Source organism: Cuculus canorus, chromosome 7 (assembly GCF_017976375.1).
Source record: "Cuculus canorus isolate bCucCan1 chromosome 7, bCucCan1.pri, whole genome shotgun sequence".
NCBI classification, from domain to species: Eukaryota; Metazoa; Chordata; class Aves; order Cuculiformes; family Cuculidae; genus Cuculus; species Cuculus canorus.
This window is the reverse complement of record NC_071407.1, coordinates 22,636,559-22,658,306: the sequence shown is the minus strand read 5'-3', so window position 1 is coordinate 22,658,306 and position 21,748 is coordinate 22,636,559. Positions and strand designations below refer to the sequence as shown.

The 21,748-nt window shown below is 43.0% G+C and overlaps 1 long non-coding RNA gene across 3 annotated transcripts in view; it reads right to left on the bottom strand.

Moving 5' to 3' along the window:
- The window catches only part of LOC128852673 (uncharacterized), a 150,258-nt gene that overhangs the window by 53,279 nt on the left and 75,231 nt on the right, over positions 1-21,748 (bottom strand). For all 3 annotated transcript variants that reach the window (XR_008450642.1, XR_008450641.1, XR_008450643.1), the window contains one exon: positions 1,176-1,360. This is a non-coding gene — a long non-coding RNA (uncharacterized LOC128852673). The remainder of the gene's footprint in view (positions 1-1,175; positions 1,361-21,748) is intronic.

Sequence of the window (21,748 nt, the reverse complement as noted above, 5' to 3'; positions counted from 1 at the left end):
ACCACCCTCATTATGAAGAATTTCTTCTTGATATCTCATCTAAATCTTCCCCCTTCCAGTTTAAAGTAATTCCCCCTGTCCTATCACTATATGCCCTTGTAAAAAGTCCCTCCTCAGCTGTCTTATAGGCCCTCTCCATGTAAGGACTGCTTAGAACTGGTTGAATTTGGCTATGACCCTTTAAAAATATAGTTCTAGTCACTGCTCATCAGTCACACTTGCCCTTATTCCAATTTGCCACGGGTTCTGTATGTTTGTTTAAGAACATGAAGGAGGACATGCAAAGAACAGAGAACTCGCTACAGAGCAGATAAGGAAAGGGAAAGGTTTTTCTTCATGTTAGTGGATGAAGCCTTCAGATAACAGCACCTAGGTGTACTCTAGGCAATTAAACCAACATGTGCATTCAATATAAATTTTCATCATCATTCAATAAAGAAGAAAAGAAAAAAGCTGGAGCAAGCATCAAAGCAAGCAAACTGAACCTCCAACCAAATGTTTGTGGGGAAACTGGAAGCACTTCAGAGCAGTGGCTACCTTTTTGTCCAGTGTCAATACAGCTTCTAGCACATCAGGGTTCCAGTTTGGGACCAAGTCTTTCAACCACTACTGCATTAGGCAACAATAGCACAAATCCAGCTTAAGTTAAATTACTTCTAAACTTGAATTATTACTTATGGTTTTTAGCATTCACTCAATTCAGAATTCTTCTATAATGTCTTCCATCTGAGTAGAGCATACCAAAGTGCTTTGCAACAAGAAACTACTGTTTAAAATGTGGAAAAAACCCAAATAAATATTTAATTGTTACGATGGAACAAGTCAAGTCCTGCTAGAGGGAAAACACTACTGTAAATGCATCCGAACTAAAAGCATGATAATAACTGCCTTCATAAAATAATGGTTCTGCTGAATCAATGCATATTGATCACACAACATAAATTCCACACTTTTTTTTTTTTTTAATATTCCTGCTTAGAAAGTACTTCAACACAAAATGATTGTTCAGGTAACATTAGTAAAACTAATCCCTCGCTGTTAATATAGGCTATTAACATGAAAACAAAATGCTTCGATTTGTATCTGCCCATCTGGTCATACATACTCAACGGCTAACCCCTTCTAATGATAGAAAAACAAAGGCGGGGAAGAAAACCCACGAAGCAAACGCTTACCTTGGACAATCTCAACAGAAGAGTAGCGTGGTAATCAAACAGAGCTCCTTACGCACGACACACACAGGAAGGATCAGCCTAGGAGGTGAAGCAAGGCAGGGGAATCTACAGTTGTTCCTCCAGGACTTGCGAAGATAAACATGAGTTATCCATCCAGGAACTTTAATGAAGATTTCAATCATTTTCTGCATTGAAATACAAGAAAAAATTGAGTAAGTTAAGAAGAGCTCTACTCTAACATCCCTCCTCTCAGCCACTCCAGACAGACAAACCTCTCCACCACATCCAGTTATCCACAATCCATTCATTCAGTATTACAGCACTGAAGTTATTCAGCAACTCACAGAAGAATGCGTAAAAATTTAATCACATGTATTTTTAAATCCCACTTCCAGTAAAGCTAGAATAACTCTGCTTTATTTTAACATAAAGCAATTTATGAGGTCCCATAAAGCAACCCTGCTATGTACCTACAGTACCTTTGCCCCTCAGTATTAAGCAAAACACTCTCTTAATCCTCCTCTCTGCTTTTATAGCCCTGGGCCTGGTTCAATACCTGAATAGCAGCACCAACTCAATTCAGGTGTCCTCATTATTGCCTTCATCTGCTTTGGCTATTGATTGTAGCATGACTGCTCGGGCACAGAAGAGATAGCAACAACTCCTAGCTCTCATTGCTCCCATTAGCAGGGCACTTGTGAGACACTAAAGAAAATTGGAATTCAGGGGATACTGCAGAGAGGGTGAGGTGGCCAGAGGTAGTTTGCCACACACTGGCATGTCTACCAATGTACTGGGTGCAAAATGAATTGTGATAACTGAGAAGTGAAAATACTCATGATACGTGTCCCAAGCACAGCACATCAGTCAGGTAGCTAAGAAGTCAGAAGCAGTAACCTAAGAGATCAGAGTGTAGAGATGCCAAAGGAGGGTGTTTGGGAAGAGAACTAGAGCACAGATTTCAGGATGTGAAGACCTGTGGTGACAAGCCTAAATACTACATTTAGGTTGTGGATCTCCTTGACAAATGAAGATCACTGAAAACAGATTATCTGAATATCGTGTAAGAGCTCTAATTACTAGAGGTCTATAAGATTGTAGTATAGAATCATAGAATGGTTTGGCTTGGAAGGAACCTTTCAATTGCCTTAGCCCATCCGGTTCCAATCCCCTGTCATGGGCAGGGACACCTCCCGCTGGATGAGGTTGCTCAAAGCCCCAACCAACCTGGCCCTGAACACCTCTAGGGATGGGGCAGCCATGACTTCTCAGGGCAACATATGCCAGTGTCTCACCACCCTCATCATGAAGATTTTCTTCCTAATGTCTTATCTAAGTTTTCCTCCTTCCAATTTAAAGCCATTCCCCCTCATCCTATCACTACATACCCTTGTAAAAAGTTCCTCCACAGCTTTCTTGTAGGCCCCCAACCAGATTAGCGTCAGGGATGATTACAGGTCCAAGAATGAGACCATCACAACCTACAGACATTTTTGTTGCAATGTGTTTTGTTAAGACAGTTTGTGTAAAGCGCAGCAGGCTTTTGAGCATACAGACACTTGCTTGATGGCAGCAAGGACATAAAAATCAGTAGCAGCAGGGAACAGAAACTCTTGGCATTCTGGTTAGGATGCAGAAAACTTTGGAAAAATACATTTCTCACTGCACAATATAAACCAGCTCCCAACCCCCCTGTCTGCTTTCGCTCATCACTCCCAAGCCAGGTTATAACTGATTACAGGACATACGGAACTTCTATTTCCATTTAGTAACCAGGAAATTAATTTCATTTTCAACTATTTATTGTGTACTACAAAGCTACCCAAACCAAAACCACTAAGTGTATTTTAGATGCTGTATAAAAATTAGTGCCCTGGGATGTGGGTGGGGGAAAACCTCCAGTATTTAAACTTGGTAATTGAAATTATTAATAATAGTGAAAATAATATATCCATTCTCTAAGCAAGCCATCATAATGCTTAATAATTGATTATGATTTCCTGTAATAAATACTAATGAATTAATTTACAAAGTAACATAGCTTTATATGTTTACTCATTTTCCTGAGAAATATGTGTTTATGTTATGTCAACAATTTAATATGCTAAAATAATTTATAAATATTTATTATTAGTTTCAACGCTTCTTAATAAAAAGCAGTCATTTCCCATAAATACCAAAGCGCTCTTCAGAGCACAGCTGTGTCCCCAGCCAGCACTCGGCCTGGCTTGTGAGCCCTGTTCCCATCTGCAAGCCCACATGTTGAGAACACACCACCCAGATGAACGTCCCAATGAGCAGACTGAGCAAGCCTGCAGGGACCTGGCCCTAACCTGGGGTTTACCAACATCCAGTCTATCTCCAGAGCCAAACATTTCCACTGAGAAAAGATTCAGTCATTCCTTAGAAAGAAAAGCATTCCTCTATCCCAAAGACAAGGAATTAAGCAGCTCTGAATAATCTCTCCCACCTCTAGAAGGTTTCCTGTCCTTCCTGAAGCCTGTCCACATACTGCTTCTACTGCATCATCTATAACAGCATTGCTCTCCTTCCATTAATTGTGCTAGGACTGCAAATATCTGACAGCTTTTTCTACTCAGGTGTGTGATTCATCTGGGAAGGTTACATTAACCTCTTTTGTGCCAGGTGGGATCTATATCACCTGTTGCACTGGCATTCCTGGTGTGGAGCTTCTCCTAGCAAGAGAACCTGAGCACCAATACTCAGGGCAATGCTCTCCATGGAGCTCCAGGAAAGTGACTGCAGGCAGCTCCTGCAGGGTGAAGGGACACAAACCACATGTCCACCAGGGGCTCAAAGCTGATGATGAGATCAGACGTTAACTGTTTCACTGTGTGTGCTGCAAGGAAGATGTAGCCCCATATTAGAAACATGAACTCTAGGATCCCTGACTGTGAGATCAGCACCATCCTGGGTGCCTGGGACCAACTCAGCTCTGAACCAGGTGCTGCCCCTGTAGGTATAAAAGATCTTATAATCTACAGCACCAGCAGGGGTGGTGGTGAGGCATGTGGTGCATAGGGCACATCAAAACTATCTCCTTATGAATCTGTCACACCTGGGTCCCCATTCCTATCTCCTAGGGTTCCCTCAGAAGAGATCAGTGGTCTGCGTGCCCCTGGGTATGCCACTGCTATAACCAGCTGGCCATGTCAGTACTGTTTCATCTGATTCATCTCCCAGCTATTCATCCTCCTGATTTATGCCATCAGCACCAAAGCCTCAGTGCAAACACAACAGAACGGGGATTCACACCAGCCTTCAAAGGTTTATGAGTGCTGGCATGCCTTTTTTATTCCTCTGAAGCTGAAACCCTGGATGCATCCAGTGCCTGCCTGCTTTCTAAGGCACATCCATGGTGTCTGACTATAGCTAATTGTCCTCTCATTTAAAGGGAATTATGGACCTGACTCAGAAGATCCAGCAGATGCCATAGGTTCTTATGGGTCGAGGAGCAGACCTGACCAGCACAAAGTACAACAGAGAACTTACAAGGGCACCATTAACTGACCTGTTCTTGATCCCCAGCACCAAGGGCTGGACGTTATCCTACTGCTTCCCCTGCTGTTTTAAAAACACAGGTCTTGAAATACCCACCAAGACAGCATGAAGAGCTGCAAAACCGGCCACCCCGAGGTGTCTCTAGGGGTATGGCAACATAGGTGCGACCGAAGTGAAGAAGTTGTCCTCGGGGAGCTCAGACCCACGGCAAGTTTTTATCAATGTAAGGCTGTCTTTCTGCTCACACCTCTGCTGTAAATGGGAATCTCTACAGTATGAAGTTAAGAGCTGGACTGTGGCTGACTCATCTAGCAAACACAGAGCTCCTGTGGGCTATGCTGACAGGAAGAAACACAAGGAATAAAGGGATCAGACTTCATTGTAGGTTGAGAGCCAGTTTTGGTGGAGTGTTAATCTCCAAGAGTATCATTGCCAAAGTCACTTCTTAATGTAGCAGTTGAAGAGACAGCCTCTGTCTCAGGACCTGAGGCTAACCTATTTGATGTCGCACTACGAGTGGAGCAGGTGCTGGGTTTGCAATGTATATTTGATGTCTAGTGTTGAAAAGTGAATTGATTGAAACGCTGTCAGGCTGCATTTTGACTGATTGCACGACTAATGTCACCTACAGGCATCTTGATGGACATTCTGCCATACAGAGAATACAGTAGGCTGGAAATCATCATTTGCAAATCATCACCTTTGGAAGTACAACTACCAATTCAGCTGGAAAAGAAAAAAGAATTGGAAACATGTTGAAGAAACATTAATCTGAGGAAGTGTGCAAGTCAGAAACACCAAATATTGAGGCTCATGGATTTCTCATTATGGGAATTTTCAGCCTACTGTATTTTTGGGGGGTATTGCATTTCAAAACCTGCATTTTGGTTGATAATATACTTCTGCCACGGGAAATCTAATCAGGGTCTCTTCTCAGTTTTCACTGGTATTCATTGGTATGGCACTTTGGGGGTCTGTTCATTTATGAAAGTAGTTCTACAAAACCTGTCACTATGTATGAATGTGACAAAATTAGTAGAACAACACTGGCATATTTTTTAAAGGATATTAGGATTTAGCTAAATATTTGTCATTGAGATTAATGAGATCCCAGTGTTTAAATTCTATAGTTGATCATATAAATCACAGTTCCAAGCTATATTTCCTTGCCCCTGAGTTAGAGTTTATTAACATTCATGTCACAGGATAGAGGTAAGCAAGATTTCCTAATTTCCAGGGGCTACTGTTCTCCAGAAAAGTAGAATTCAGTAATTAATTTCACATCAATTTGGAGAATAATTTTAGCAATGTGGTAAAACTATTTTGCTACTAAGTGCTCTCAGAACTAACATCCCAAAAAGAGGAAAAGGCAGGACGCTAAAGAAACATCAGTATTTCACCACAGTCTGCTATTACCAGCTTATGTTAGTTGGTCACCCACAGCAGTTATGTTAGCCAGTCCCCTGTACTCGGTGCTAGTGAGGCTGCACTTCAAATCCTGGGTTCAGTTTTGGTGACCTCAGTACAAGAAGGACATCAAGGGGCTGGAGCGTGTCCAGAAAAAAAGGAATGGAGATGGTGAAGGGTCTGGAGCCCAGGTGTTCTGTGAGCAGCTGAGGGACGTGGGGCTGTTTAGCCTGGAGAAGAGGAGGCTGAGGCGAGACTTCATCACTCTCTGCAGCTCCCAGAAAGGACATTTTGGCAAGTTAGGTGCTAGTCTCTTCTCCCAAGTAACATGTGATAGGACAAGAGGAGATGGCTTCAAGTTGCACCAGGGGAGGCTTAGGTTGGATATTAGAAAAAATTTCTTTACCAAAAGAGCGGTGAAGCACTGGAAGAGGCTGCCCAGGGAAATCCTTCAGTCGGCTGAAAGGCTGGCTTCTGGGCACCAAAAGATTGGGAGTTTCTTCGGCTGATGTCACCTCCAACATAAGCGCGTGTTGAGCAAAACCACTTTTGCCCAAAAGGTGGTGTGTAGTCTCTCCTCTTACTTTTCTGCTGGGTAAACTGTAAAAAGCGGTCTAACAAAGAGAAGTTTAAGTATCTAAATACCTACCTAGACAAAATATCTCTACTCCTGCAGGGGGACTGGACTGGATGACCTGTCAAAGTTCCTTCCAACCCAACCCATTCTATGATTCCATATAAGACACAGGCAAAAAAAGCACCCAGGTTTACATTTTTGTGCTCCTCTCCCTAAATTAAGCCTTAAAATATTATCTCCTCATAAAAATTGGGCATAAGTCTTCCGTAAGTAAATGGTAGGCTTGTTAGCTTGTGTGTCAGTTTAAACATAAACAAAGTAAATGGCTTCTAAAGGAATCTTTCACTATTCAGAAATTAGCTGGCTGCCTGATTACCAGGAAATTGTGTGCACATTCTTTTCTTTCACTGATCTGCTCTTTCAACAGCAGAAATGGTAACACTTTGGGCAGTGTTTACCCAAGGCCAGTGTGGTTCAAGTGTTACTTAGGCTCTCAGTTAGGATTTCTCAGTTTTTAAATGTTTAGTCCTTGGGGGGAAGTGAAAATGACAGCAGGAAGAACCTGGAGGTAGTGAGCACGGCTGAAGCTGGCACTTGATGACAGGAGGGGAACGAACACACCAGGCACTACATATTATGATACACCAAACAGGGAAGTTTGTATTAGATAGTATCAACTTTTGCTGTGCCTTGAACATATCTGAAAGGAAAGAAACAAACTGATGAAAGTCACAGGGTACCAAAAAAAGAAGAGCGCACAGAGAACAGGAAGTTGGCAATATGTATAAAGTGGAAATAAATAAGGGGGAAGGGGAATTAAAAAAAGACTTGTCACCCCTCTGATGAGAACTACTGTATCTGATGGTTTTGCAGTTCAGATCAGAAACAGCATGTTCTTCTTCCCTTGCCACCAGTCCCACCAGAGGGAGCCACTTTACCCGGGGGGGAACAGCATTTGCATTCCATGATCTGAGCCTGAGGTCAGAAAGAATCATAGAATCATTTGGTTGGAAAAGACCTTTGAGAGCATCTAGTCCAACCATAGCTACCCACTACTGAATCATACCCCTGAGCACCTCATCTGCCTGTCTTTTAAATCCCTCCAGGGATGGGGACTCAACCAGTTCCCTGGGCAGGGAGAAGCTGCTCCAGCAGCTTAATATCTTCTTGTACTGAGGGACCTGAAACTGAACACAGGATTCGAGGTGCGAGGATGATTGTCTCAGAAGCAAGGCAGGACTGAGAAGGGTGGTGTATGTGGAGGTAGCAGGCAAAAGCTGTCTTTGGATAGCCTAAGGTTTTGGGCACCCACCACGCATGTAAGTGATCCTCTCATAATAAATGCTAGGAGCCATGGGTTCTTGCTTCCAGAAATTAACATCAGGTTGATTCAGAGCATTGAGGCCTATGTCGGTACACTGATTTGAAACATGAACACTCATGCAGAGTTTGGACACGTGGAAACTGGCGAACATCTTGCTGACCCTGCTGAAGGTAACTTTCTTTGAAACCTGTAGAGATGTTCTGTGTAGTCGAGGTCCTGCCTTCCTGGGCACTGTTACCAAGCACAAGCAGTGAACCTTTATTCCTGCACCCATCGCTTGCTATCAGTCAAAGCTACAGCAGGGAGGTAACCCACTGCAGAGCAGAAAGGCTGTAATACGCTCACGCAGGAAGCCATATGCTTTCTTAAGCGTACATATAGCTATAGCATAGCCATCCATCCATCCATCCATCCATCCCTATATTTGGAAAGAAGTCAGAGTCATGGAATGTCCTGAGTTGGAAGGGACCCATAAGGATCATTGAGTCAAACTCTTCTGCTTGCGTAGGACAAGCCCAACATTCATACCACATGTCTGAGTGCATTGTCCAAATGCTTCTGCAATACTGTCAGGCTTGGCAGCATGGCATCTTCCCTGGGGAGGCTGTTCCAGAGCTCCACCACTCTCTGGGTGAAGAACCTTTTCCTAATACCCAACCTAACCCTCCCCTAGCACATCTTTCTGCCATTCCCTCGGTCCTATCATTGGTCACTAGGGAGAAGAGATCAGCGCCTACTCCTGCTGCTGCTCCTCCTCCTCCTTTGTGAGAAAGCTGTAGACCACAATGAGGTCTTCCCTCAGTCTCCTTTTCTCCAGGCTGAACAGACAAAATGACTTTAGCTGCTCCTCATACGGCTTCCCCTCTGAACCCTTAACCAGCTTCATGGCCCCCATCTGAACACTCTCCAGTAGCTTGATGTCCTTTCTGTCCTGTAGTGCTTAAAGCTGCACCCAGTGCTCGAGGTGGGGCTGCACCAGTGCAGCGCAGAGTGGGACAATCCCTTCCCTCAACGAGCAAGCAATACCGTGCTGGATGCACCCCAGGACTTGGTTGGCTGCCAGGACACAATGTTGGTTGATATTGGCTTAGTAAGGATTCTACAACAAAAGACAGCTTGCTCTCCCTCTCAGATGTACTGTCTCTTCCTCAGTATAGATCAAAGTCCTGTCCCCAAGCTGCAGTCACTCTCACGAAACGCTGCTGGGGAAGAGCAATGCCTGCCTTTCCTGTGTTACTTACACAATAAAACTGTAATGCTGCCACACGCTGAGCAGGCCACGAATTCCACAGGCCAAACTGTAAACACTGCAGGAATTGGAGGTGCTTGACATTTCACGGAAAGCAAAACCATGAAGCTTAGGAAAACAAGCTAAAGGCGAAGTTAAGATATGTCTACCAGCTCCTAAGGAGGATCAGTTCGAATAAGGAACTGCAGCTGCAATTTCCTGCTTGATTGTCACTTTCTTCTAGTGAAGAAATAGTCTGCTACTGGCCCTTGTCAGGAACAAATTACTTTCCCTTCACTGCCAACTCAGCTCCACACGCCCTGCGCAGAGGAGAAGCAACACTGCAAAGAAAAGCCAGTCCTCCCCAGAGGTTCCAAGCTACGCAGGCTGGTAAGCTGCACCGAGCTTTTTAAAGCGGTAGCTTGCTCCTCTAGACTGCCCTCAGGTAAACACAGCGAAAGGGCGAGCTTTGTCCTAAATGAACTGAAAAAAAATCCCTGCCGTGCAACTTTTTGCACAGGAATTCTCATCAAAGAAAACTTTTCATCTCCTGAGAATAAGCTTTGAGGAGGGCTAAGGCAGAATCTAGATCCAACCATAACAGACACGTGGTGAAAGCAACTTGGTATTTTAGCTTGTATTCTTGAACAGATCCCATCATTAGAAAAATACATTTTTTTTGTAATTAAAATTAATTACAAAGGAAAACATTTTAAGACAGACTAAATTGAGCCTTTCAGTATGTTTGTTTTTAGTGTGGGCAAGATACAATGAGCAAAACCCAGCCCTCCTGCTCAGGACTTCCTCACCTTCTCCTTACAAAAAATGACGTGTGTGTGTGAGAAAAAGGAAAAATGGAAAGCAAAGAGGATCCAAAGTGCAGGGTACTCACACTGGAGGGCCCTGCAGAGTTTATTCTACGGTGTAATCCAAACATCCTTATTCAGCAGTTCACATCAATGATGATTTTGCTGAGGAAGGCATGTTGTGAGGAGTTTGGGATTTTGACCTTAAGAAACAGTTTTAAAAAACAAAATCACCAAAGCAATGATGTAAGCTCGAAATTCATTCCATTATCCATAAGATTTTCTTGTTCAAATGTAAATATCCTAGTTACTTGATTTGGAGGTGTACTTTGGTGCCTTGCTTTGATTTCTTCAGCCTAAATGAACATTTACAACTTTACTGTATCTATCACACTTCACTAAGTCCAGATTTGGACAACTCTTGCCTGCTTACTCAAGTTTCTGGACTTGTTCTCTCCTAGGCAGAGAGTAACTTGATCCACGCATCCTGTTGTTTCTTTCAATGTCTAAAATTAGCACTGTGCATGCATGCTTCCTCTACCTGGTGGTGTGCTCCCCAACAGAGCCAAGGGCCAGCACTCACGCACATGCTGGGTGCAACAAAGGCCCTAGTGTTGCTTTTTCAATCAAGATTTTTACCACGTACTTCATGTACAAAGAAGCGATCCCACCCTACTCATACATTCAGCACAGATGACAAGTGTTATTTCGTTCAGCTAAATGCTGAAAATGATAACGTGGTTTCAGATAACAAGTGGCGGTATGCATCCTAACATAAGATTACCAGTCCCCATGTCTCTGACAAGTCCAGGCGTGGTAGAGATTACATGGTGGTCACAGGACTGCACAGTTGGAAAGGTTAAAAAGAATCCCCCAGCCTCTCATTCCTCCACTCTTCCGTTCTCATGAGGATCTCTTGGGACACCCCTGCCAGAATAACGTTTGTCAGAAAGTGGAAGGCAACCCAATGGGAAACATCAATGAACCTGTGTTTACTTTATTTAGAAATTACACCCCATCCCTGTCCCCTGGGGCAAAACTTCTTTTCTAGACATGACCTCAGAGATGTGCTACATGCACCCCGCACAATTTATCACCATGCTGCCTATAATTAGGTTTGTTAACATACAGCCTAGTGCAGTCTTGTTGACTGGGAACTTAATCAAGTTACTATTGAGTTCTTGTATGCATTGCTTCGGGTGACTGTTTTACTTGTAGAATTATAGCTGCGACCAACGTGAGGAAATTAGCTCTGGACACAAGTTTTTTACTTTTTTTCCCCCTACATGTGAAAATATTTAGCAAACAGTGACAATGATGGAAAACAGTAGGAAACAAAATGTTCTACATTAGTATAAAACATGAAAAATGCAGCAAGGACCCTCAGTGGTACAACATGTGTTATACTGGCTGGCAGTCCATTAGGCTTGATAGACATTTCACTTACCTAAGTCAAATATAACAGTCTAGTATTCATTAATATAAGAAGGGGGTTGTGGAATCAAGCCTACCATCTGGTTAGAACGACAGAATAATCTACAACTCATGATTAGGTCTAAGGAGTGGAATTTCACTTTAATCTTTTTCATTGCTCGAAATTTCCATCTGCGCAGTACGGCACATCATTTTTCTTCAAGACAAATGTGCTGTTTTTCATGTTCCAAAATTAGATCAGAAGAAAACGATTAATCATGTCATGGCCTGGGAAAGGAAACAAAGCCCTGATATTTCTCTCTCTCTCTCTCTCTCCTCTCCTCTCTCTCTCCAGCTCTGGCTGTTCGCAAGGTCCTTTCTTTCCCTGCCTCGTTTTTCATTCCAACTTTCAGAGATTCACATTGCGGTGGGCTAGAAACGTTTGGGAAAGGGGAATCTGAAATCAAGATGTGGCTTTGATTTGCATAGCCGTTCTCATTTCTCCCTCGCACCTCCCCCATCCCCAGTTTGCCACTCCATCTTTCCCTCCTTCTCCCTCTCCCTCTCTCCTTCCCCCCCACCCTATGCCCCCTGGCACAGGACGACAGATGGTGACCTGTTTGCATGTGACACCGTAACTGAATCTAAACTCAAGGAAACAAGTCACCGGGCTGCAAATTAGTGAGACCACACAACTGTCAGGTGGCAGTCCCCTTTGACAGTTGTAGGCCATTATAGGAACATTGATGTTTTCACAGTGTGACAAAAAGGAATCCTTTTTGCAGCAGACCTGTCTGTCAGCTGGCTCTCAAGTCATAACAAATCCCTGGCACTCAGCTGAGGCTGAACATTCGCAGCGTCAGGAGGATGATAAATGACCTGCAGGGCTTTGAAGTGCCTTGGCAGTTCAGATGGGTCCGCAGTGCTGACAGAGAAATATACACAACAGCGTAACCAATAATGAGAACATTAAACATTCCTGCTTTGTGACAGGCTGACAGAAAAACCCAGCCTCACATCAATCATCTTTGGAGATATAACCTTGACAATTAGCCCCCTCTCTGATACTCAGAGTAACCTTCCCCACCCCCCCACCCCCCCCGCCTTTTTTTTCCTTTTGCCTGACTTGTCTTCCATGATCTTTTTTTTCTGGAATGGCAGAAAGGGAAAAAACAGCATAAGAAGGAAAAAAAAAAAAAGCCCACATCAAAAAAGATCTTTTCCTTTTCCTCCATGCAAAAATAAAATATGTGAGGACAAAGTTTATTTGATGGACTTCCACCTATTTCCCTTTAGGAGAAAGGAATATATTTTTTTTGCCCTATCAACCACAGCATCTGTCACTACAAATACTCCTAGCAGAATTTTGTTTACATTTTATGCTTATTTTGTTCCTTAGGTTTTCTTTTTCTTTTCCTGAACTCTTACATTCATATCAGTGCACTCTGTTGTCAAGTATAATTTCCACTTGTAAGAGTGAGATGATTAAGCATGCAACTGTCCCCTTGTTACAGTATTCCAGGATCGTTCAATAACACAGACAGAATCTCAACTTCTTCCCATAATCCTGTGTTTTCTCCTTTTTTTGTGTGTGTGACTTTGCACTGGTTTGCCATCTAAAAAATCCCTTTACAGAGCAAAAATAATCTTCAAAGGACAAATGAAAGGTGCTGCTAATCTTCCTAGAAACCATCCACTTAAACATCCCTCTAGAATCATTCTCACCAAAGAGCTGGAGCACATCCTGATCTCCAGGACGCCCTCTCTGCTCACAGGGAATTCCTCTTGCTTTATCCACCACGGGATTGGCAGAAATTCCTCCTGAAATACACGACCGACTTTTTGCTGTGGCTCTGCTGATGGCTGAGGGGTTTGGGCAGTGTGGTCAACAGGAATAGGTTGTGCTTTGAGAGGGGAATTAGGCTCCAGGGCACTCTCTGCACTCCTTCCCAGTGGCCTCATGTCTCCCAGGTCACTGATTCAACCCCACCCAGAGGTTTCAAAGGAGCCCAAGCACTCTTGTGAAATAGCCTCAATCATAAGTGAGGTTCAAAACAGTGTCTGTTGCAGAGGTTTTAATCTGGAAGAAAATCAATAATATAAAAATCTGCTTTCTGTCATTGAAATTAGCAGTGAATCATGCAAGGTGTGCTGTACTCAGGTCTCTGTCACCTTGTTCCTGACGGTGTTTCTGTGTGCTTTCGCAAAGACAAACATGCACTCTTGCTCTCACTGAATACAGCACGGCTCAAACACTTCGATGTGAAGTCAGGGTAGTGAAACAGATCCACACACAAACAAGCACTAGCAAATTACAAAAAGCTGTTTTTCTAATCCTGAAGTAAATCTTGTGCCCAAGGGCCTAGTTTTCTACGCAGACTATCAGGTCCCTTTGCAGTGCTGGTGTAGTGGAGAGATGAAAAGGACAACAAATCCAAGGCCTTCAACCTTCAGTACAGTTATAGAGGATCCAGCTACAGACTCAGATGCTACTGCTGAAATAATGTATTCCAGACTCCGTCAGCTGAGTCCTGCTGCTGTCAAAGTGTGTCCTGTGCATGTGGCCACAGCTGCTGGCTTCAGGATTAGAAGAGGTCAGCAAGAAGGAGAAAAGAAAGGTATTAGAATGACAGCCAATAGTAAGTGGCAAAAAATGTTTAGCAACTGCATGGCTTCATTTGTACTCTGATTATAACATTCTGATAAAAAGACAAATGAAGCAATGCTCATTTCATAAAACAGCAATGGAAGATCAGCTTCTGCAGGACTGCAAGGGGCTATTTCACTCTTAGGCAAGTGCTTTTAAGAGACCAGGCTGACCATGATAGAAATCGGGAACTTCACTTTGCCTCCATCATACCCGCCTGGTGGCTACAAACTGACTGTCTTATTGTACCACATTGCATTCCCTACCTGGAGGGACTGGAGTCAGGTACCGTGATTGCCAAGTTCTGCTCAGGCCCTGGAAAGCCCAGATGCAGTAGTGCTTGCCCAGTGCATGCTGAGGCTCCAGCAGAGCCAGGCAGCAAGGGGCTGTGCATACAATAGCAAGAGTCTTTCCTCTAGGTCTGAGATAGCTTTCTCATGACAAAGGGACATCATTCAATCTTTGGCTTCTCTGCTGAGAGAATGAAAAGTTAATTCACGACACTGATTTCCCAAAGATGGATACCTTAACTCATTAAAACTACTGGTCTCCTTGTTCTGTCTCCCAGCCAGAAGACTTTCTCACTGTGATGACTGGTACAAAGCGGAAAGGCACTCTCAGCCTGCATCTCACATGCTCAATTTCAGTCTTGTTTCATCTGCCTTCAAAGAAATGGCCATACCCGACTTTTTAAACTCCAGTGTACCAGGTCTGCCAGACTAGTCAGGTAATAACATCCCCTCTGCGGATCAGAGCACAGAGTGGGGAGCCAGATATGCATGAGACACACCGCAGAGCTTCATACCCCTCACAGCCAGGCTCTGGTCAAAGCAGGTATGATTTTCAACCCATGATTGCTGAGGACTCACAAAGTATCCTCTTACTTTCATAACCCATCCTCATGTGATGCTGTGAGTCCTATCCAACAGCACTTTCTGTGACTGTGTTTGGGTGCTCAGTGCTGATGACTGAATCAATAAAGGACCTTTGTAAGATAAACATGCAGATTAAAAGGACACTTTTCCTTCCATCAGCTTTCTTCTTTTCCACCTGTCCATGAGGACAAGCTGCTTTCAATACTTTGCAGTGAGGAGAAAGAGGAAAAACTCCCCCTTCATCACTGGCAAGGAGGCCCATGTTCACAACTAACATCACAGAGTTTATGCTGTAGAAGACCATGGCTTTCGGAGTTGATGGATGTGTTCAGATCCTGTCCTAACAGGACTGTCAGTGGAAAGGGATGAAAGGCCTACACCATATGCTGAGAAGATGATGGAAGTAGAAAGTAACCATCCACTCATGTTCTTCTGATCGTGTTGGAGGGCTGAGCAAACATGTGACATGCCCAAAGCTTTGAGAGGCCCCAAAACTGGATTGAGGCATAAACCACTTGTCATCACAAACGCTAAGGAAAGGAAGAGTCTGGAAAAGCTATTTGGCTCCTCTGCCAGATCAGGCAGCCATCATTTGTGGTGTCTATTTGATGAAATCTTTAAGAACCAAATTGTGCTGGAATTATATAGTACTAATCAAATCTCCTGGGCCATAATTCTCGCTCCGACATTTTATTTGGCTCCTAGCCTTGAGTTAGTCACCACTCCCTGCCTCAGTTTCCTCACAGGAATGGATGCATTCAAATTACACTCACCTGAAAGGCACGCTGTAATATTTAATTAAGCCCTGTAAAGCACTCTGCAACTGCAAGATGAAAAGGTGCCATTAAAGGCTTCTAGTATTATATTTCTCAGAAATACTTTGGATGGAGTTAAAGAGAGAAAATAAAAGGAGAATAAATCATAAACATTGCAGGATAAATGCTGCCCACCCCTTCTTATCTGTAACTCACAGGGCATATAGATGACATCTAAATAATCCTTTGTATGAAAAACTGTCCATACATTTGCACGCAAGATGTAAGGACAATGCTGGATTTATGTGAAAGGGAATATACATGTTTCCTCACACACCCTCAGTGAAGTTAAAAGGGTTAATAAAATATAAGTCGAGATCAAAAGAAATCTGAGGTGACATTTTGGCCTTGAGGCCTTCTCTTGGCTGTGGGAAAACAGAACAAGGCTGCTCTGCAACCTACAAGCTGGAGAACAATTAGTGGTGCTTCCAGCCTGCCTGCTTTTTTCTAGGTTAAATCTGAATAGAAACGAGCATATGCAGTGAAAGCACTGAAGTGAATTTAGTTTTTTCCAGTGGAGAATTACTACTATTGTTGAAGATGGAGACAACCTGAGAAAATCCAAACTTGTATAGTTAGAAGATTGCACCCACCCAGATCAGAACCAGAAAAAACATTATAATCGCCTTTATAAAATGTACTGAGAGGGAAGGGCTCGGTGCCTGTGTGTGCAGCTGCAGCGTCCCGCACACATCCTGAGGACAACTGGAGGCAGTTGGCCTTTCATCTCTAGCCTCAAGACCTCCCCAAGACCTATGCATTACAGCACAAAGAACCACACACTCTATCAAACATCGTTATTTACATAACACATGGCAGGGAGCGGTTATGGAATAAATCAATACTTTGTGATAGTTGTTACAAGCCACATGGTACAGCTCAGTATTTCTAAGGCCTTACCCAAGGTCTGGCTTAAAGAGAGCTTATTACAGCAATATTAAAATTGCCTAATAAGAGAGGTTCCCAGGGAACCACATAGCTTTTTATTTTTTCACTGGACTGTAGTCTGGCAAGGGCAGTGCTTTCGCTTACACACAGGCTCCTGAGCTGACCCGCTCCAACACAGAATATTTTCTGTGTAAACTACCAGCTGGTCTCCCTTTCCCCAGTGTCCCCGTCCCATTAAAACCAATCTACCAAAACAGGGAGAAGCACTGGCAGTGCACTTGTTTGGGTTGGAAGGGACCTTAAAGCCCATCTAGTTCCACTCCCCCTGCCATGGGCAGGGACACCTCCCACTGGGTTAGGTTGCTCCAAGCCCCATCCAACCCGGCCTTGAATACCCCCAGGGATGAGGCAGCCGCACCTTCTCTGGGCAACCTGGGCCATTCCCTCCTGCCCCCCTCACAGGAAAACATTTCTTCCTAGGATCTCATCTAAATCTCCCCTGCTTCATCTTAAAGACGTTCCCCCTGGTCCTGTCCCTGCACTCCCTGATCAAGAAACCCTCTCCAGCTTTCCTGTAGCCCCTTTCAGTACTGGAAGCTGCTCTAAGGTCTTCCTTTCTCTCCTTCACTGTGTGTTTGCTCAGCACCAGACACCTAGTTCATGATTAGGCCTGATAAAGTATCTAAAACACAAAGTGGCAGTAATTAAGAAATATGATCCATTATGCTGGGGTTATAGCTATTAAATAATAATCTAAAAGCCACTAAATAAAAAATCCTCTCAGAAAGCAAGAAACAACTGGTATTGTGTAAAAAGAAAAACAGTAAACAAAATAACTCATTATGTTCTTTCTTCTGCATCAAGAATGTAAGGAATTACAAAAGGTAAGGAAGAGCAAGTAATTCATAAAGACACGTCAACTCAGTGAGGAATCTCCACTAAAACCAAACAAGTACAAGAAAGTATAACCTGCAAGAACCATGAGGTCATGTGAAGCAGTAACAGAGGTTGCATAAGGAACTTGCAAGGAACTGCTCAACAACTAGATTTAAAAAAAATGAAGCAACGCATGATAGACTACACGTGAGTAAATAATTTAATGGAAAGTCATCTGAAATAGTCAACTATGTTTGTTCAGATGCTCGCATAAAACGGAGTCTAAAAGCTTTAAAAATCCAGCCTTTTCGGTATTCTGTTGCTCAGAGTTTATACATTCATCATCTCCTGCCTCAGCTACCTCTATGTAGCTTCTTTTTTTTAGGGGGAGGGGGGCGCTCACAGCTTTCTTACTCTTTTACTTTCAATGGCCACTTCAAATATTTCTGTCTTTTCATGCTCTTCCTTCTCAGTTCCCTGGTTTCCACTTAGTATAAATCAAGTTCAAAGCACCATTTCCTAGGATCACAAAACACTGCTCTTGGACCCTCTTTCTTTGCTACTTCTCACATGATTCATAGAATCATTAAGGTTGGGAAAGACCTCTAAGATCATCCAGTCCATCCGTCAGCCCAACTACACTGTACCCACTAAACCATGCCCCAAAGTGTCACATCTAAACACGTTTTTGAACACCTCCAGGAGACTCCACCACTGCCCTGGGCAACCTTTTCCAATGTTTCACCACTCTTTTGGTAAAGAAAGTTTCTCTAATATCCAATCTAATTTCCTGCTCCTTAAAATAACTATAAGGATTCCTTGGACCAAGCTGTCTTTTCCTACTGTAGTCTTTACTTTTTCACCTACAACATGAAGTATGTTTGTGACAGCTTGAGTTAGCTTTTGCTAGAAGCTTCCCATAGAAAACTCACATATTTGATCGTACAACCATGCTCCCACTCCCTATTCATGCTATTTCACACCTTGAGATGTCTGTAAACTAAGTTTTTCAGAGCAAATAAAGCATAAATTGACATCAGCAATTTTCATTGAGGAATCTTTTGCACGTCCAAAGTGTCATATACATAAACCATACACAACTGCTCCCAAGAATAAGTAACTCAAGGGAACCGCCTCTTAGGAAATTTGTGTTAAACTCAAGGTTTTAATATTTCAGTAATATTTTAAACCCCCTGATCAGGTGATACTAAGAGCTGATGCAGTATTTACATTTGCAGATGATACTAAATTAGGAAGTGTTGCAAACACAAGTGAAGACAGAGAAATAACACAGAGGACCTGAGAAAGCTTAGAAATAAGAGCAGGAAATAACAAAATGAAATTCATCCGGGAAATACGCAAAGGTAGAGTACATCTGGGGGAAATATTTCAAAATTAAATACCAAAAGTAATCCGATCTTGTGGTTCAAGGTGTAAACTGATTGCCACAGCTGAAATAATCCTCCCAGCTCTACTGCTCAGCAGCACAGAACTGGCAAGGTACCTTATGAAGGGTTTTGAAAGATCAGGGACAAATAATTTTTGGAGGCATGATGCCTGTCTCTTACAGAAAATCCTCTGCACTTCTATATTCAGAGAAATAGCCAGGTTCTTTGAGAGCACTCTTGGACAAGCAAAACATGTGCTCACCTCCCCACCCCCTTTATGTCCAACCTCCATCCCCTATTTGTGTGCTTACTGCCAATCCAGCACAGACCGCCGACAGTGGCAGTGGTACTAACAGGTTAGAACAAGTTGAAAAGAGCAGGGGAAGGGGATGCCAGGCTGGTTAGAGGGGGAATTATCTGGGCTCTTGGTAGTCCTGACCTCTGACAAACAATCTCAGCTTCTTTTCAGTTTCAGCGGCCACAGGGACTGCCGTACCAGAGAAGAAGCAATATTGTCAGAAACACAGAAATAGATACTCCGTCGATGTCAGTCAGCAATTTTCTGACTTCAAAGAGAATAGCATATTTAATGTGAGTTTGCAGTGAAATAGAATATTGAAATGCTTCAGTGCAGCTTAGTTTTCCATCCTCAGGTTCACCACAGTCACAAACCAGAGAAGAGACAAGGCTTTATACAGTGTTAATAAACCTACAGCAAACATATCACAAAGCTTTGCCCCTTGAACGCCATCAACTCATAGAGAAGCTGGAAGGAGTTGAATGGAAATCAATAACAATGAGGGTTCTCAGACAGATGAACTTTAAAGAAAGTCACTATCTTCTTTTGTTACACATAAAACAAAAGACAAGAAATGCCATTAAAATAAATAAATTAATTATATCCCTATAGCAAATCAGTCTGTCTCTGCTTCACAGCAAAGCTTCTGCTTAGGAATTAGCTTCCTACTACAGATCTAAATAAACAGCACGTATATCCTTACACATTCCCTGTCCTGTTCTTCCTAGATAAACAATCTGAACAGGAATGAAATTAGAGACTGAGATGAGTCATTGGTTTCACCACTCATTCAGATCTGTTCATTGTCTAACACTCCCTTCTCCCAATGTGTTCACTTGACTCCATTTGTTATGAAATTCCCGAGGTGTGAAGGGCTGGACAATCGCTTAAGGAGCCTTTGCAGCTGGATTACCTCCTGTCACTGGAGTGTGGTTTGGTTCCACACAGGCCAAAAAGAGGAGTTCATGGAAATTAAATTGAGATTAAAGATCTTTTCAAAAAGATTTTCTGTACCATGAAGAATAAATCATACATTTTTTTACTAGAATTCTTGAGTCAAGTTTACAGTTTGTGTCAAGTTGAGAGCCCTTGCTTCCATCTGATCAGTCCAAAGCAAGTAGTCTCCTGCAGTGCCTCTATCCCTAAAAAGCCATCGTGAAACACATGAAATGTCCATTCCTTCCCAGTCTTAGGGAAATTAGTTTTCTGAGGTCAGTTCTGATAGCAAATGGAAGGAACAAAAGAGAAAAAACCAGTTTTTCTGAATAATCTCATCATAATTGTCATCAGCTTTGCCACACTGGAGTGGTTTGGAAGCTCCAAGAATATGTAAATGGGACTAAAAACATCTAACAAAGAGACTAACATGGAGGTATCAGGGGGATAAGAACAATACTTGGACATTAAATGATCTGTGCCTTGTTCCTTTCTGTGCTGTGTATTTCCTGTACAATCCCAAACAAATGGCTTTATCCATACCTTCATTGCAGGTCTGCAGAGCTAGGACTTTCTCAGCCATGCCTATTGATGCTGCAAGCTATATACCTGTACGGCAAATCTCACAACAAGGGAAAGATCACAAAAAGAGGAGAGAAGTTATTTCCAAAGCAGGTAATACTATTATAGGCAACCAGCACTGTCACACTTCACTAGATGTGTCTCTAGAAAATCTTTTCCAACCAGAAGAGGGAGAAGATCTGTGGTTTGCAATCGGACCAACAATTCCTTATGAATCACTTTGGGTGGGCTGAACTTGCACTTAATCATCAAAAACTATTTGAGGTTACGGGTAACACCACCATGCACAGTCAGTCGGCTTTGGCTCTTCGTGGCATGTAGGTTTTCCAGCAGTCACGAGCCTCCACCCCCCACAAGCTCTTTAAAGTCTGTAAAGACTGGGCATGAAGATGGAAGTGCAATCATGATATAATGGAGGGTGGTGCCTGATGCTATCAGGGCTTTTAATATTAGTCTTATTGCTGCAGGGTCTGAGCACTTCCAGCTCTAGTTGGGTGCTGGCATCATCCAGCTGTCTGATAGAGAGACCTGCAGGCAAAGTTATGGTTAGGAAACTTGAGATGAGCAGATCTCCTATCTGTATAATGAGGTAATTAAAAATTAATTTAAACGTAGTCTGTATAAAGTGCTGAAGCATATGATGTGGGGTACAATCCTATGCTGGATTTGACTACCTGCAGCTGCTATTGCATATTCAAGTAGTTTTGGAAAAAATTGTACATCCCTTCTGCCAGATCCCAACAAGAATTTTCCTCACTGAGCACTTCAGGATCTGACTCCACAATGCAGACTGCATGGTTAGTCCATGTGATTACACGCAGAGATAAGAGCTCATTCTAGAGGTCGTTTGGATGTCTTCACGCAATCATGATATCTCTTGGACCAAGCAATGGTCTACAATGCAAGCATGGATAGATTTCCCCACCATGCCTGGTTCCAGACTTTCTTCATGCTGAGCCAGCTTGTGTGTATCAGCACTTTCAGCACTGAT